Genomic DNA, 16,506 nt, shown 5'->3' on the forward strand with positions numbered 1-16,506 from the left:
GGGCTAATCCTTTTATTGTTGTGTAAGGTCCTTCTTTGTCTTTGTTGACTGCTGTTGCTTTAAAGTCTGTTTTGTCTGATATAAGAATAGCTACTCCTGCTTGCTTTTGGTTTCCATTTGCATGGAATATCTCTTTCCACTCCTTAACCTTAAGTTTATGTGAGTCCTTATGTGTTAGGTGAGTTTCTTGAAGACTCCAGATACTTGGCTGGTGGATTTTTATCCATTCTGCCATTCTGTATCTTTTCAATGAAGCATTTATGCCATTTACATTCATTAGTACTGACATGTGTTCTATTCATCACACTGGTTGTTGCCTGAATACCTTGTGGGGTTTTTTTCATTATGCTATTGTTTTATAGGTCCTATGAGATTTATGTTTTAAGGAGGTTCTATTTTGGTGTATTTCAGGGTTTTGTTTCAAGATTTAAAACTCCTTTTAGCATTTATCACAGTGCTGGCTTGGTAGTGGTGAATTATCTAGGCATTTGTTTGTCTGAAAAAGACTTTGTCTCTTTTTCATTTATGAAGCTTAGTTTCACTGGATACAAAATTTTTGGCTGATAATTATTTTGTTTAAGGAGGCTAAAGATAGGACCCCAATCCCTTCTGGCTTGCGGGGTTTCTGCTGAGAAATCTGCTGTTCATCTGATAGATTTTCCTTTATAGGTTACCTGATGCTTTTGCCTCACAGCTCTTAATATTCTATCCTTCCTCTTGACTTTAGATAACCTCATGACTGTGTGCCTAGGTGATTATCTTTTTGCAAAGAATTTCCTGGGTGTCCTTGAGCTTCTTGTATTTCAATGTCTAGACCTCTAGCAAAGCCAGAGAAATTTATCTCAATTATTCCCTCAAGTAATTTTTCCTAACTTTTAGATTGATCTTCTTCCTCAGGAACCCCTTTGGTCATTTAACATAATCCTAAATTTCTTGGAGGCTTTGTTCATTGTTTTATTCTTTTTTCTTTGTCTTTCTCAGATTGGGTTAATTCAAAAGCCTTGTCTTCACGCTCTGAAGTTCTTTCTTCTACTTGCTCAATTCTATTGCTGAAAATTTCCAGTGTATTTTGCATTTCTCTAAGTGTGTCTTTCATTTCCAGAAGTTGTGATTGTCTTTTCTTTATGATATCTATTTCTCTGGAGACTTTTTCATCCATGTCCTGTATTTTTTAAAATTTCTTTACATTGGGTTTCATCTTTCTCTGGTGCTTCCTTGAGTAGCTTAATAACCAACCTTCTGAATTCTTTATCTGGTAATTCAGAGATTTCTTCTTGGCTTGGATCCATTGCTGGGGACCTAGTATGACCTTTTGAGGGGGTGCTATAGAGCCCTGTTTTGTCATATTACCAGAATTACTTTTCTGGTCACTTCTAATTTGGGTAGACTGTTTCACTGGAAAGATCTGGAACTCAAGAGCTGCAATTCAGATTCTTTTGTCCCATGGGATAATCCCTTGATGTGGAGCTCTCCCCCTTCCCCTAGAGATGGGGTTTCCTGAGAGCCAGACTGCAGTGATTATTATTGCCCTTCTGGGTCTAGCCAACTAATAGGGCTACCAGGGTCCAGGCTGGTGCTGAGGAATGTCTGCAAAGAGCTCTGATATGATCCGTCTTCAGGTATCCCAGCCACGGATATCAGTACCTCCCCTAGTGGAGGTGGCAGGGGAGTGGAGTGGACTCTGTGGGAGTTCTTGATTGTAGCTTTGTTTGGTGCACTGGTAGTCCTGAATGCCGGTTATGCTAACAGTGAACTTGTCATGTGGACAGAGTCAGGACCTCTGGTTAGCCAGGCTGTTGCAGGTGGTGGAATTACCTATTGTTTTCTCCTTCTTTGGAGCAGGGTTTTTCTGTTATGAGTTGCTGTAATGGTTTGAATTGGTTGGCCTCCAGCCAGGAGATGATGCTTTTAAGACAGCATCGGGCAGAAGTAGAAGGGAGATACAATCTTGCCCTACATTGGCCAGGATGAGTACTCGGGTTTCTCAGGTGATGGGCAGGGCCATAGAGCTCCCAAGAGTTTATGTCTTTTGTCTTTGGGGTTTTTTAGTTGTCTCGTGGCATCTGCAGTGGCAAGCTGCTTCTTTCTATGTTCAGAATCTTATATTTTGTTCATATTGTATTTCTTACTACCCAGCACCAACTGAGCCATTCAAATCTTTCTTGAGGTTAGAATATAGTCTGAAATATCTCCATAAACTACTTAAACAGAGATGGAAAAGTCAAGGGTGAGTGGAGTCCAACAATATTAATAGAAAGAAAAGATTAGAGTTGGCTTGCCCATTCTTTGGGCTACCATCAGAACTTTGATTTTCTGGCTTGCACACATTAGAAGTTAAGAGAGACTCAACTATATTGATCCTCAGGGAGTCATGGCATTTGCTTCACAGTTTTCCCTTGATTTACCTTTGACATAAACGACTGGGAGTCCAGTCTCAGCTCTGTCAACTTAGCAGTTTTACTATTTTGTAAATAGTAAATCGTTCAACCACTCTGTGCTTTATAATCTTCACATGTAAATTTGAGGACATAAAAACTAACTAATAGAATTTTGAGAGCTAAACTCAATAATGTGGGCAAAGCACTTAGTCAAGTGCCTAGTTTCTATTAACCAAGTAAAGGGTTGTCATTACATTCATATTATATTTCTTTCTATGGACTTAATAATTCATTCTTAAAAGCAATTTCTCTCTCCAATGTACAAATAAAGGGGAAAAGGTATTCTCAAACTTCTAACTCGTATGATTATATAATAATCAAAGCTTTTCCAGGCAGACCACTTATCCCAAATCATGTTTACAGGGGATAAACCAACGCTACTCAGTATAGCAGTGGTGGGGATCTGTTAGGTCTGTCTACAGGGTTAGAGTGGGCAACATTTCAAAGTGGAAAGTAGTAGGCATTTTGTATATTTTCTCTTTATATCAGAAAGTAACTATTTGCGCCTATTCCAAGATTGATAAGTGATTAAGCTTTAATATATCTTAGAGGCCTGCTACACAAACTAGGATCATGTATGGCATTTAGATCTCATGTCTCTTCAGTCCTTCAGTATATTGATAGGTCCTCAGTCTTTCAGTATATTGATAGGTCCTCAGTCTTTCAGTATATTGATAGGTCCTCAGTCTTTCAGTATATTGATAGGTCCTCAGTCTTTCAGTATATTGATAGGTCCTCAGTCTTTCAGTATATTGATAGGTCCTCAGTCTTTCAGTATATTGATAGGTCCTCAGTCTTTCAGTATATTGATAGGTCCTCAGTCTTTCAGTATATTGATAGGTCCTCAGTCTTTCAGTATATTGATAGGTCCTCAGTCTTTCAGTATATTGATAGGTCCTCAGTCTTTCAGTATATTGATAGGTCCTCAGTCTTTCAGTATATTGATAGGTCCTCAGTCTTTCAGTATATTGATAGGTCCTCAGTCTTTCAGTATATTGATAGGTCCTCAGTCTTTCAGTATATTGATAGGTCCTCAGTCTTTCAGTATATTGATAGGTCCTCAGTCTTTCCTTATGTTTCATGACCCTAACCCTTTTAAAAAATACAAGCCAGTTACTTTACAGATGGTCCTTGTTTTAGGTTTTATATTGTTGTGTCATGCTTTGTGCATTTTTTCCAGGAATCTCACTGCAGTGATGTCTTGCTTTCTGAGTGCACCACATGAGAAGGCACATGATATCAATGAGCCCCATAACGGGAGATGTTAACTTTATCATTTAACATGGTGCCTGCCAGATTCCTTTATTGTAGAGTTAATTGATAAATATGTTGTACTTATTTGAAACCATGTCTCAGGAATTTGGGGTTCTGTGTCATGAAAACTCTTCCTGCTCAAGAGAAAAAAAAAAATTCCCTTATTCCCAGAAAATGGCTGACTGTCATAATTTTTAAACAAACAGTGAAGATAATTTAAATAATTTAAATAAATTAATAGAAGAGTATGACTTGACTCATTCCCTTGTTGCCAAAACCAATGGATGGATCCCTGTCCTCATCGTATTTAACATTCTAGTCACATTTGAGATTTTGACCCTTTCTTATGTGGTCAAAATCCTCCGTTCTCATGTGGTCAAAATCCTCCAAAACACTCCTCTGTGTTGTTTTCTGTGGTGCTAATTGCTAGTGTTTCTCTTCCTAAATGGCTGGCCAGATCTGCTTCTCCGTCTGACTGCTTACATATCTTTTTGGTTCTTTATTGTGTCATGATATATTATAATAAATACACTTTTAGATAAATGCCTTTTTAACAAAAAAAGAAGAAGCTTATTCTGGTCATATAATTTCAGGTAAATTTTTTTACTAAGTGACATATTGAGAAATTTTTCCTGTACCTTTAAATACTCCTATAAATAATTTTAATAGTGGCTTGGTACTCCATAGCAGACACGTGCCATTATTTACCTACGTCCTTTGGGGATATGTAGGTTGTTTTCTTTTAAAAGAAATGTAGTGGTGTTATAACAGGGGATGGGAAATAATACAGAAACAACAGAAAAAAAATATTTCCTCTTCTACCAAAATTAGTACATATGTGGACACATAAACATACATAAAAAGTTTGGAAATAATATTCCAGAATAGCTATAATTAATTATATCTGTGTGATAGGTTGGGAGTGGATTTTATTTTTAAAGTAAAATAAAAACTACAAAGTATTTTATGTTACAGTCTGCCTTTAAGGAACCAAGGTACCAAATCATACTGACTGGAAGGGACATAATGAATATTGGAAAGGGAGAAACAGAATTTAACAGAGACCACGAAGGGAGAAACCTGACAGGGGAGATGCCCTGTTCATCAGTGTTCATGAATGGTGCAGCTAGTCTCAAACATCTAGGCATATTATAGAATAGCTATATACATGTTCACACACAAATACATATACAGTCTGCTAAGTAAGCCTCAGGCTAGCACTGATTATTGAAGTCTTGAAAGATGATATAGGCAGAATATGGTTTATTCAGTATCATGGATACTTGAAGGTACATTACAGGAAATAGAGGTGAGGCCGGGCGCGGTGGCTCAAGCCTGTAATCCCAGCACTTTGGGAGGCCGAGGCGGGCGGATCACGAGGTCAGGAGATCGAGACCATCCTGGCTAACACAGTGAAACCCCGTCTCTACTAAAAATACAAAAAACTAGCCGGGCGCGGTGGCGGGCGCCTGTAGTCCCAGCTACTCGGGAGGCTGAGGCAGGAGAATGGCGTAAACCCGGGAGGCGGAGCTTGCAGTGAGCTGAGATCCGGCCATTGCACTCCAGCCTGGGTGACAGAGCAAGACTCCGTCTCAAAAAAAAAAAAAAAAAAAAAGGAAATAGAGGTGAATAGGATTTAATGATATCATATATATCATAAATATATAGTAACAAGGGACCTCATGGTTCTCATTATAAAATAAACTTGGGCCTCCTCATTTTCAAGGGCTCCTACTTGATTACTTTGCAACAAAGTTATCTTACATCATGGGAGGCTTATTTGTGTCCAGCTTGAGAAAAGATTAAGCTCTACGTTACATAAACAGGTTGGAATATCGAGGCTTTGAAAATAAACAGACCCAAGTTTATTTTATAATGAGAACCATAAGGTCCCAAATTGTGAGGTGACTTGCCCAGGGTCCCTCTTTTTTTTTTTTTTCTTTTTTGAGATGGAGTCTTGCTCTGTCGCTCAGGCTGCAGTGCAGTGGCGCAATCTCGGCTCACTGCAAACTCCGCCTCCCGGGTTCAAGCCATTCTCCCGCCTCAGCCTCCCAAGTAGCTGGGACAACAGGCGCCTGTCCCCATGCCCAGTTAATTTTGGGGTTTTTTTGTATTTTTAGTACAGTCAGGGTTTCACCGTGTTGGCCAGGATGGTCTTGATCTCCTGACTTCGTGATCTGCCCACCTCAGCCTCCCAAAGTGCTGGGATTACAGGCATGAGCCACCGCACCCGGCCTCCCAGGGTCCCTCTTGAATCACTGGTAGAATTAGAGGAAGGGAAGGTTTCCAGTGCCTGAGGCAACAGTGTGTCCCCTGAATCATCCTGCTTTCCAGACAGGAAGCTTAGAAGAGTCACATTTCCCTCTATGAGAACAGCCGTTGTTAGATCACAGCATCCTCAAAAGCTTTTGCAAATGCCTCTGTTTATCTCTAACTAAACCCTGACTGTGCCCCTCACTTTGATGAAAGACAGAGGATTTGGAAATATGGAATAGAAAAAAAAAAATGCCCTGGAAGAACTATGTTTTTATTTGTAGTAGCACCTGACATTTTATTCTTTGTCTTTGCCATGTGATATGGTTTGACTCTGTCCCCACCCAAATCTCATCTTGAATTGTAGTTCCCATTATCCCCACGTGTCATGGGAGGGACCCAGTGGGAGGTAATTGAATCATGGGGACAGCTTCCCCCATGCTATTCTCATGATAGTAAGTTCTCACAAGATCGGATAGTCTTATAAGTAGCTTTCCCCTTCTCTTGGTTCTCATTCTTCTCTCTCCTGCCACCTAGTGAAGGTTTGCCTCCCCTTCCACCATAACTGTAAGTTTCCTGAGGCCTCCCTAGCCATGTGGAACTATGAGTCAATTAAACTTCTTTCCTTTATAAATTACCCAGTCTCGGGTATGTCGTTATAGCAGCGTGAGAACGGACTTATATGCCGTGATTCTTAACAAGCAGACACACCTGTTTCACCAGCTAAGTTCCCTCTGCCCAGCGTTTAAGGAGGCAGATGTTCTTGTGGATAATGCAATAAATCTACCGGAGAGATGCCCATAAAGTCTCGTTCAAGATATTTCGTGTGAGAGCCTTTGGTGGAAATAGAAAATTCCAACTATATTGTCACTAAGCTGTTTGAGAAATAAGCAATCGAACCTTGATTAATGTGCATTTCCCACATCACTTATGCCTAACCTGTCTGCAGCTTACTTCTGAAAACTCTAATACATGGTCCCAGAGGAATAACCATTTTCTCTGTTTGTGAGAGCTCATTGCCTCTTATGTCCAATATTGTTTTCTAGGCCACTTACACAGCAGCTGGGTAGGCAAAAAGAGTAAAGAATTATCTGATATAAAAAACAAACAAGACAAAGAAAAAATAAACAACTCTCAAATATGGAAGGTCTACTTTAAATCACAGCCCACAACTATCTTCAAACCTCTTGAAGATTCTTTTCTTGTACCCAGTACTTACAACTCAAGAGTAGCATTAGTATGAGCTAGTCAAGCAGAAAGGCAAGTAGGAAACTTGTATCTTTACTTTAAGGTTAAAGTCAAACCTACTCTTTCACAACAGTGTTTTTCAACCTTTTCTACATTATCATCTCTCTTAGAAGCCCTTTCAGACATTTTTTTCTCCTCATTGCTCCCTCCAGTAAAACTGTAATACTACAGATATATCATATATTTGTGTATGTATTGTATGTATAGCTACATATTGAAAGAGTAACATTTTTTTCACCATCTCCCTCCCAAAAGAACCAATGTTTGACCCTTGATGGTAATATCGCCCCTCTTTAGAATGAATGATCTACAATGTTTTTTTCTGAACAGCCAATATGCACTCCCCTTTAGAATCACAGAATCTCAGAAATATAAGGGAATGTATGGTTCTGCTAATCGAATTGTTTTCACCCACTGGTTTGTAGTAGCCTTGTTTGGGAAAAGGCTTTCTTTCAAAATACAAATGTGGGGGCTACACCCATGATATATTAATCACACCCTCTGTATTTGAGGCCTAGGTAATTTTTTAATGGCAAGTGATTTCAGTGCACACACTGTATTTTGAACCATTCATCAAGTCCAATCTTTATCTATTAATAACTTTTAAAACAGCTAACATCTATTGAATGCTAATGATGTGCCAGGCCCCATCCTAGTTCTTTATCTCATGGATTTCTTACAGTAACCCTGTGAGTTATATACCACTATTATTCCTTTTTTTAATAGATGGGGAAACCTAGGCACTAAGGAATTAAGAAATTTGTCCAGGGATAGATACCCAGTGAGTCCAATTTTTTTTTTTTTTTTTTTTTTTTTTCGTGATGGAGTTTCGCTCTCGTTGTCCAGACTGGGGTTCAGTGGCGTGATTTGTGTGCACTGCAAACTCTGCCTCCCAGGTTCAAGCAATTCTCCTAGAATCTTCATTTTTAATCATTAGTCCACATAGCCACTCCGCCACCTTTATGCATAAGCCACATACTGAGGCATGAATTTCTTGTAAAAGGCATATAGGTACACCCTATTCATCTCTTACTTCTGGGCAAAAGCATGTATTAAGAAAAGAATCGTGAGATTCAGAGTCAGGTAAATGCTGGTTGGAATTTTAAACCCTCCATATTTTTTTTCTGCTTTTTTATTTTATTTTTAATTTTTGTGAGTACATAGTAGGTGTATTTACTTGTGAGGTACATGAGATATTTTGATACAGGCATGCAAGGCACAGTAATCACATCACGGTAAATGGGGTATTCAACCCCTCAAGCATATATCCTTTGTGTTACAATCTGACTTTACTTTTAGTTGTTTTTAAATGTGCAATTAAATTATTTTTTACTATAGTCCCCCCGTTGTGTTATCAAATACTAGATCTTATTTATTCTTTCTAACTACTCTTTGTACACATTAACCATCCCCACTTCACCCCAACACCTCCACTACCCTTCCCATCCTCTGGGAACCATCCTTCTACTCTCTATCTCCATTAGTTCAATTATTTTAATTTTTAGCTCCCACAAATAAGTGAGAATATACAAAGTTTGTCTTTCTGTGTTTGGTTTATCTTATTTAATGTAGTAACCTTCCGTTCCATCCATGTAGTTGCAAATGACAGGATCTCATTCTTTTATGACTGAATAGTACTCCATAGTGTATAGGTACCACATTGTCTGTATCCATTCATCTGTTGCTGGACACTTACGTCACTTCCAAATCTTGGCTACTGTAAATAGTGCTACAATGTACACGGAAATGCGGATATCTCTGACATACTTATTTCCTTTCCTTTGGGTATATACCTAGGAGTGAGTTTGCTAGATCATACGGTAGCTTTATTATTAGCTTTTTGAGAAAGCTCCAAACTGTTCTCCGTAGCAGTTGTGCTAACTTACATTCCCAACAATAGTGTACGAGTGTTGCCTTTTCTCCACATCCTCACCAGCATTTGTTACTAACAGGATAAAATTCATTCTAACTGGGTTGAGATGGTATCTCATTGTAGTTTTGATTTGCATTTCTTTGACGATCAGTGATATTGAGCACTTTTCCATTTGCCTCTTTGCCATTTGTATGTTTTCTTTTGAGAAATGTCTATTCAAATCTTTTGTCCACTTTTTATTAGACGTTTTCCTGGATGAATTGGTGCTTGCAGACATTCATATGTGTCTGGGCATTGAAGAGTTAAGTATTTATTGTAGTCTTTGCCATCTGGGTTTGTTTGTGCCTGTCTTTCTTGGGAAGGCTTTCCAGATATTTGAAATGAGTTGGGTGTTGTTATCTAAGGTGTATCTGCTTTAGGGGGTCACCCCAAGCCCAGTAATGCTGTGGGTCTTGCAGACTCAGAGCTACCACCTTGATGGTCTTGGATAAGATCCAGAAGAATTTCTCTGGAATGCCAGGCTGAAACTCTTGTTCTCTTCCCTTACTTTCTTCCTAACAAATGGAGTCTCTCCCTCTGTGATGAGATGTATAGAGATGGGGGTGAAGTGGTATAACCACCCCTGTGGCCACCACCACTATGACTGTGCTGGGTTAGATCTGAAGCCAACACAGCACTGAGTCTCACCCAAGGCCCACTGTAACCACGATCAGTAGGCGGTGAGTCCAGCCAGGCTGTGTCCTTCCCTTTAGGGAGGTGAGTTCACCCAGGCCCCAGGTAGGTCAAGAGGGGCCATGTGAGAGCCGAGGACTGAAGTCAAAAACCTTAGAAATCTATCTGGTGTTCTAATGTACTCCAGCTTAGCTGACACTCAAACTACAAGATGTAGTCCTTCCCACTCTTTCCTCCCCTTTCCACTGGCAGAGGAGCCACATCCCATGACCACCACCACAGGCCCACAGGGAGTATTGCCAGGCTACCACCAATGTTCCCTTAAGACCCAAGGGCTCTTTAGTAAGCTTCTGGTGAATGCTGCCTGACCTAAGACTCACTCTTCAGGGCAATGAGCTCCCCTCTGGCCTAGGGCAGGTTCAGAAATGCCATCCAAGAGTCAAGTCCTGGTATCAGAGATCCCAAAAACCCACTTGGTGCTCTACTCCCCACTGTGGCCAACCTGGTAGCTAAGATGCAAAACAAAGTCCCCTTTACTTTTTCCTCTACTTTTCTCAAGCAGGAATCTCTCTCCATAGCCACCATAGCAGGGAATGTGCTGAGTCTCACCTGAAGCCAGCAAGTCTGGGTCTCACCAAAGGCGCATGGTGTGCTAACTTGGTATTGCTGCTGGTTATTCAGGGCCCAAGAGCTCTTTAGTCAGCAAATGCTAGGTCCTGCCAGGCCAGGTCTGTGTCCTTCTCTTCAATGCATCAGGTTCCCTTCTGGCCCATGATGTGTCTAGAAATGTCATCTAGGAACTAAAGCCTAAAATGGGTGTCTTACTACTCTCACTAGTGCCATATTCTATGGTGGCTGAGCTGGTATCCAAAATGCAAGACAAAGCCCTCTTTACTCCTTTCTCTCCTCTCCTCAAGAGGAAGGAAGAGGTCTCTTTTGGAGTTGCAAGCTGTGCAGCCTGGGGTTGAGGGAGGGGTGGTACAAGCACTCCCTTAGTAACCCCCAGCTGTTGTCTCGCTAGGTCACATGCCCTCCCATTCCACTGGCTTTGAGTCCAGTTCAGCACTAGGAATTGCCTAGGAGTTGCATTCCTTGTGACCTAGACCATCTTTCAAGTTTATTTACTGTCCCAAGGCACTTTAGCCCACAGTGGTGAGGCTTGCCAGAATTCAAGTTCAGACCACTGGGATGGACAATTCCCATCTTGCTAGGGGTAGTTTAAATACCCACCCACCCACACACACCCCGCCTCCCCCTCCGCCATTGGCAGGCATCAGCTGAGTTCAGCCTGGTTTTGCTTCCTGCTGTGAGAGAGCACCACTGAGCTCAATGCAGTGTCTCACCATTGCTGTAATCTCCCTCTTCCAAGAGCACAGATTCTCTTTTGGCACCATATGGCCACTGCCAGGGAATGGAAAAGGGATGGTGTCAGTGATTCAAAACTGTCTTCTATCCTCTTCAGTGCCTCTTTCAGCTATTTGAAGTTAAAACCAGGTACTGTGAGTGCTCACCTGACTTTGGTTCTCATGAAGATGAATTTTTGTGTAGATAGTTGTTAAATTGGTGTCCTTGCAGGATGGATAATCAGAGGAGCCTTCTATTAGGCCATCTTGCTCTGCCCTTCTCCCAGTTATCCATTTTCTCAGTATTTTACCTAGGAATTTCTTAACCTCCCTGGGCCACTAAATCTTCACTTAAAAAAATGGGCCTAATAGCACTTTGTAAATAAGGTCATTTGAGGGATAAAATGAGATGACATATATAAAGCCCTAGCCTAGCGAGCACATAGCAGGCGATCAATAAATACTCTTTTCCCTTCCTTCACTTTCTTTCTCTGCGTTAACATGTCCAGTGACAATAAGCTCATTATTTGCATGTTGAGCCAATTAGAACAAAGCAACATTCATTTGCACCAATGTATAGTCCACAGTAGTTTCCAGCAAAGGTGCTGAAGCATACTTCCCAGATGTGCAGCCAAAGTAGAATCAATGTGTGTCATTTATTTTAGCAACAACTGCTTGTTCACATTATTAGGATGACTGTCAGATGCACTGTGCAATCATGAAAACTTAGCAGTACACAGCCTGCCATGAGTAGAAAGTAAAACATTATCTCAATCATCACACTGAAACCAAATAAATTTAAAAACTGGACCTTGGAAGAATGTTTCCATTTGATAATATAAGGGAAGGCTATCAGAGCAGCAAGCAGTTCTCATCGAGAAGCAACAGAGTCCACAAAGGTGACCAAGCAATGTTATGAAAATTGTGTGGTTCTTTCATAGATATTCTGTATCACAGGTTGGGTTTCCCCAGGAAATTGACTCTAAGATGGAGATTAGTGTGCAGGAAATTTATTGGAGAATGTTCTCATAATTGGCACCTGTGAGTCAAAAAGAAACTAGAATTGTGAAGTAGGAATTGAACTGTGATGCAGTCACCACAAAGTCCTCAGCTGATTTCCACTGGGAGGGAGTGTGAGCGTGGGTGAGATGGCCCTCCTCAGCTAAGGGCAATCACCGGCTCAACTGAGAGCTGTCAGCTGCCAACAATCCCAGCAACTGGGAGAATGAATGCCTTAGTCCTAAAGCGGGGAGAGGCAGGCAGGACACACATCATCCACTATAGTCTGCCCCTTTGAGCTGACAGGATTCACTTGCTTTGTATATTAAATTCTGGGAACATCTCCTTCAAGATTCTGGTTGACGTCTTTTCTTCGTAAAGAGTCATACTCCAATAGAGCCCATGGTTTTGAATTAATTTTTTTATCTCTAGGATAATTTCTTTATCAATATCCTAACTCTAGTTGGAGTGCTATCTGCATATCCCTGTTTAGAAAAATCTCATCTACCTGTCTGAGAAGACCAATAAGAAAATAAAGGAGAATGTGGAGAGATGAAAAAAAACAGAGAGAAAAAATATAAGGTCCACAGAGAATGCATCCTCTTTTAAGGTGTGCGCAGCTGAATAAAGGAAATGAGAACACAGAGAAAGAAAGAACACAGAGAAGGCCAATAGTAAAAGAAAAGAGGAGGTAGCCTCACTGAGGATGAGGATTGGAATAGTGAGAAAGGAACTAACTGATGGGTTTCAAGGAACATGAACTGGAAAGGGATAGAGAAGGTGTGCACAAGTGTGAGGTCTGGTCATCCATTCCTGGCAGAGGTGAAATCAAATTACTAGGTTTGGACAATGTTTGTCTAAAATCTGGACTATCCCAGAAGGGAGAGGTTGACTTGATAAGGGAAATGAATGGGGCTAGTCCTATGGATCATTGAGGGAAAATAGACAGACTGCTCTAGTCAATGGGATGAGGACCTCCTTGGCCATTTTCTGCCATGCTCCCTTCTCTTTCCAAACTGAGTCCTAGCCTAGACCTGGCATCATGTTTCCTGTTCTGCAATTTTGATCAACCTATACACTGAGCACTGATTTTATGCTTACTCTGTGCTCAAAATGGGCTGTTTCTGAGAAGCAGAGGAAAAGTTAAACTTAAGGTCTGTCCTCATGAATCTTATCGTAAATGTTTAAATACCTGAAGCAGTGACAATGCAATTCATCTGAAGTGTAGGTATAGAACAGAACTTCTGCTAGACCAGCACTGCTCAGAACAATGAAGAAGGCATAAGTTGGGAGGCAGGCTCTGAAAGATGGGAAGGATTAGGCCAGATGAAGAGAATTGGAGAGAAAATTTTCAAGGTGAGGAAGCAACATGAGTGAAATGCATAGTCTGTGGAAAGAAGTCAAGCACATAGACAGCCCAACTTGTCTGGGTCAAAATATTCACAAAGGTGCCTGCTCTGATTTTCTGAGCCCTTTAGTCACCTCTCTCTTCCTGCACTCTGACAGCTCTCAGATTCTATTATTTACATATTTCCTGTTTGTGTCCTATTTTACTAACTAGGGTGCAAACTAGTCATGGAGTCATGTTTTGTATCACTAAAGTCTAAACCAACATCCTTGAAATTATGGACTTCTAGATTTTGGTAGCAGGGAGCTTAAAACCCCTTTTCCAAGCCAGTGATTGTTTTTCTATGTTCATGATTTAAAAGAAAAATAACTAAGTGCTCTGATGAAAACTGAATGCATCCAAAATATATCAAATAAGTCTGAAATCAATGTACGTGTTACAACTGATTGCCAACCAGTCCCAGCTCCAAGACCCATATAAAACCTCCAAGAAGGCAAGGGTGGTATGAAGTTTACTTTGATAGTGGAGCCCTCTACCCAAGTAGATAATGTAGATCAGGCAATAAGTCTAAGCAATCACTGGGTTCAGGTGGCACTCAGGTGGCCCTCCTATTGTGTGTAGAGTACACAAGAGACTTTCTTCAGAAATAGGCTCACATGACTGTCTCATTCTGTGTAGAACAAGCATAATTTTGTGAGGGACTCAGAAAGGAGTCTGGAGACTTCTCCACCATCCTTGGGTGGTGACTTCCCATAGTTGAGCAGGGAGCAAGTACAGAATAGTCACTTTGAACACATGCTTTTACAACCAATACAATCTGAATATTTCCCACTTTAATAGTACCCCCATCTGGCGCACACTTTAAATACAAGTTCAGTATCTTTATCAGTGGAGGTTATCACATTGTCTATCCCAGGGGTCGGCACCTTTGGGGAACATATGGTTTCTGTCACAACTGTGCAAACATACAACTACTTAACTCTGCTGCTGTAGTGTGAAAGCAGCCATAGGCAGGACAAAAAGGAATTATGACTGTGTTCCATTAAACTTTATTTATAAAAATAGGTGGTAGGCAAGATTTGGCTTGAGGACATGGTTTGCCAATCCCTTCCTTAAACAACTCTAAAATAGAATTTTTCAACCTGTAGAATAAAAGTGTTGAGACCTCCAAAATCCTTAAAAATCTGACCCTCTATGGCGCTATGTCTCCCAACTTGCTGATGAGGCTATGTCACAGCACATGAATAAACAAAAGAGGCAAAGCTCACTAATAAACACAACCCAAACAATTGCTTGAACCCAGGAGTTCAAAACCAGACTGGATAACATAATGAGACCCTGTTTCTACGAAAAAATTTTAAAAATTAGCCAGGTATGGTAGCATACACCTGTAGTCCCAGCTACTCGGGAGGCTGAGGTGGGAGGATCACTTAAGCTCGGGAGGTTGAGTCTACAGTGAGCTATGATTGCACCACCGCACTCCAGCTCAGGTGACAGCATGAGACCCTGTCTCAAAAATCAAAAACAAACAAACAAAACCCAAACAAATAATAATAGTTATAAGCATTGAATTTTGACTACAAAAATAAATGAGCTTCCAGTATCCATAAACTGACAAATCAGAAAATGCCACATACCCCCATCTCTCCCTTCTATAGAATTGGGCAGCTGAAGTATTTTTGCCCATTATGTGAGACTTCAGCTGTGGGTTAGTTGATATGCCCAAAAGGAGCAAGGAAAAATAAATCCAACCACTATTCAGAGTATGTAAGTTCATAGACACAAAGACACAATTTATCAATTCCTAGGGAGAATGACATTGGTCAGCCCATATATTGTCATGTAAAATTATTATTCCTGCTCAATAATTCAGTAAAGTTGGAATATTAATGTTAGAGAAACACATGTTATGTTGAAAGAAAGGCACCTGTTTCCCTTACCTGCCTTTATAATTTCAAACTAAGCAAGCAATACAAACTTTTCCCACTCAAATCTCTGAACCCCCATCTGGTTCTCTAAAAATATTAAATGACTACAGGGTTTGCCACTTGAAACTGAAAAAACTCTTCCTCCCCCATAAAGGGAAGCTCAATCCCCATTCAACAAAGTGAATCAGATTTCCTACCAACAAGACAATTCCCCTTTTCCAGCTTATTAAAGTTTTATAAAATGTACAATATGGACTTTAGCTTATTGTGATTTAAATTCATGCCAGCAAACTTAAAATAATATATCATCTTAAGCTTTGACTAAGTTGCTACTAATTAACACAAAAAGTGGAAATCTAGAGAGCAACATATCACAGCTAGGTATCCTGCCACCAAATGGAGCCAATATATTAACAATATTATGATAAATGGCTTCAAAATTATGAATGGTCTGATTCACTGTTCATGTCATGCTACAACAGATGTCTTTAGTTTCCATACACGGTAATAACCAAATGGTGGTTGTTCCTGAGACCAGTAAATATGACAGCAGAGGTGTTATTATTCATAAAATCATGTGCTCTTTTCAATCTACTTTTCACCCCATGGTTGAGTGACACCAGGACAAAAATGCATAAAAGCAAAAGCCGACTTCAGCTTCCCCCACTTCCACTTTTGGTGCTATCTCCATGTCATGGCTTATGGAGATCAAGTCAAGCCCCTTCAAACTGGGTCGCAGATACCCAAATCAGATCAATACCCAGGCCTGGCCTCCCCAAGAGAGATTTGGAAGGATCCTAAAAGATCCCTTATCCCTAAATGGCTATGTATGAAGTCTCCCACTTTCTAGGCTGATAGAACCTTATTCCAATTTTGTGCCCATTCTTGGCTGGAGACTGAATGGCAAAGGTTCCACATGCCTATGCAGCTGACCCCCAATAAAAACCCTGGACACCAAGGCTCAAGTGAGCTTCCCTGATTGACAAAACTTTGCACATGTTGTCACATATCATTGCTGGGAAAATTAAGGGCTGTCCAGCAACTCCACTGGGAGAGAACAACTCTTCTCTCATGGCCTCAGTCTTATTCACCTTTTGCCTTTGCTGGTTTTAAATTGTATGTTTTTGCTGTAATAAACTGCAACATGAGT

Source organism: Macaca thibetana, chromosome 9 (assembly GCF_024542745.1).
Source record: "Macaca thibetana thibetana isolate TM-01 chromosome 9, ASM2454274v1, whole genome shotgun sequence".
Lineage (NCBI taxonomy): Eukaryota > Metazoa > Chordata > Mammalia > Primates > Cercopithecidae > Macaca > Macaca thibetana.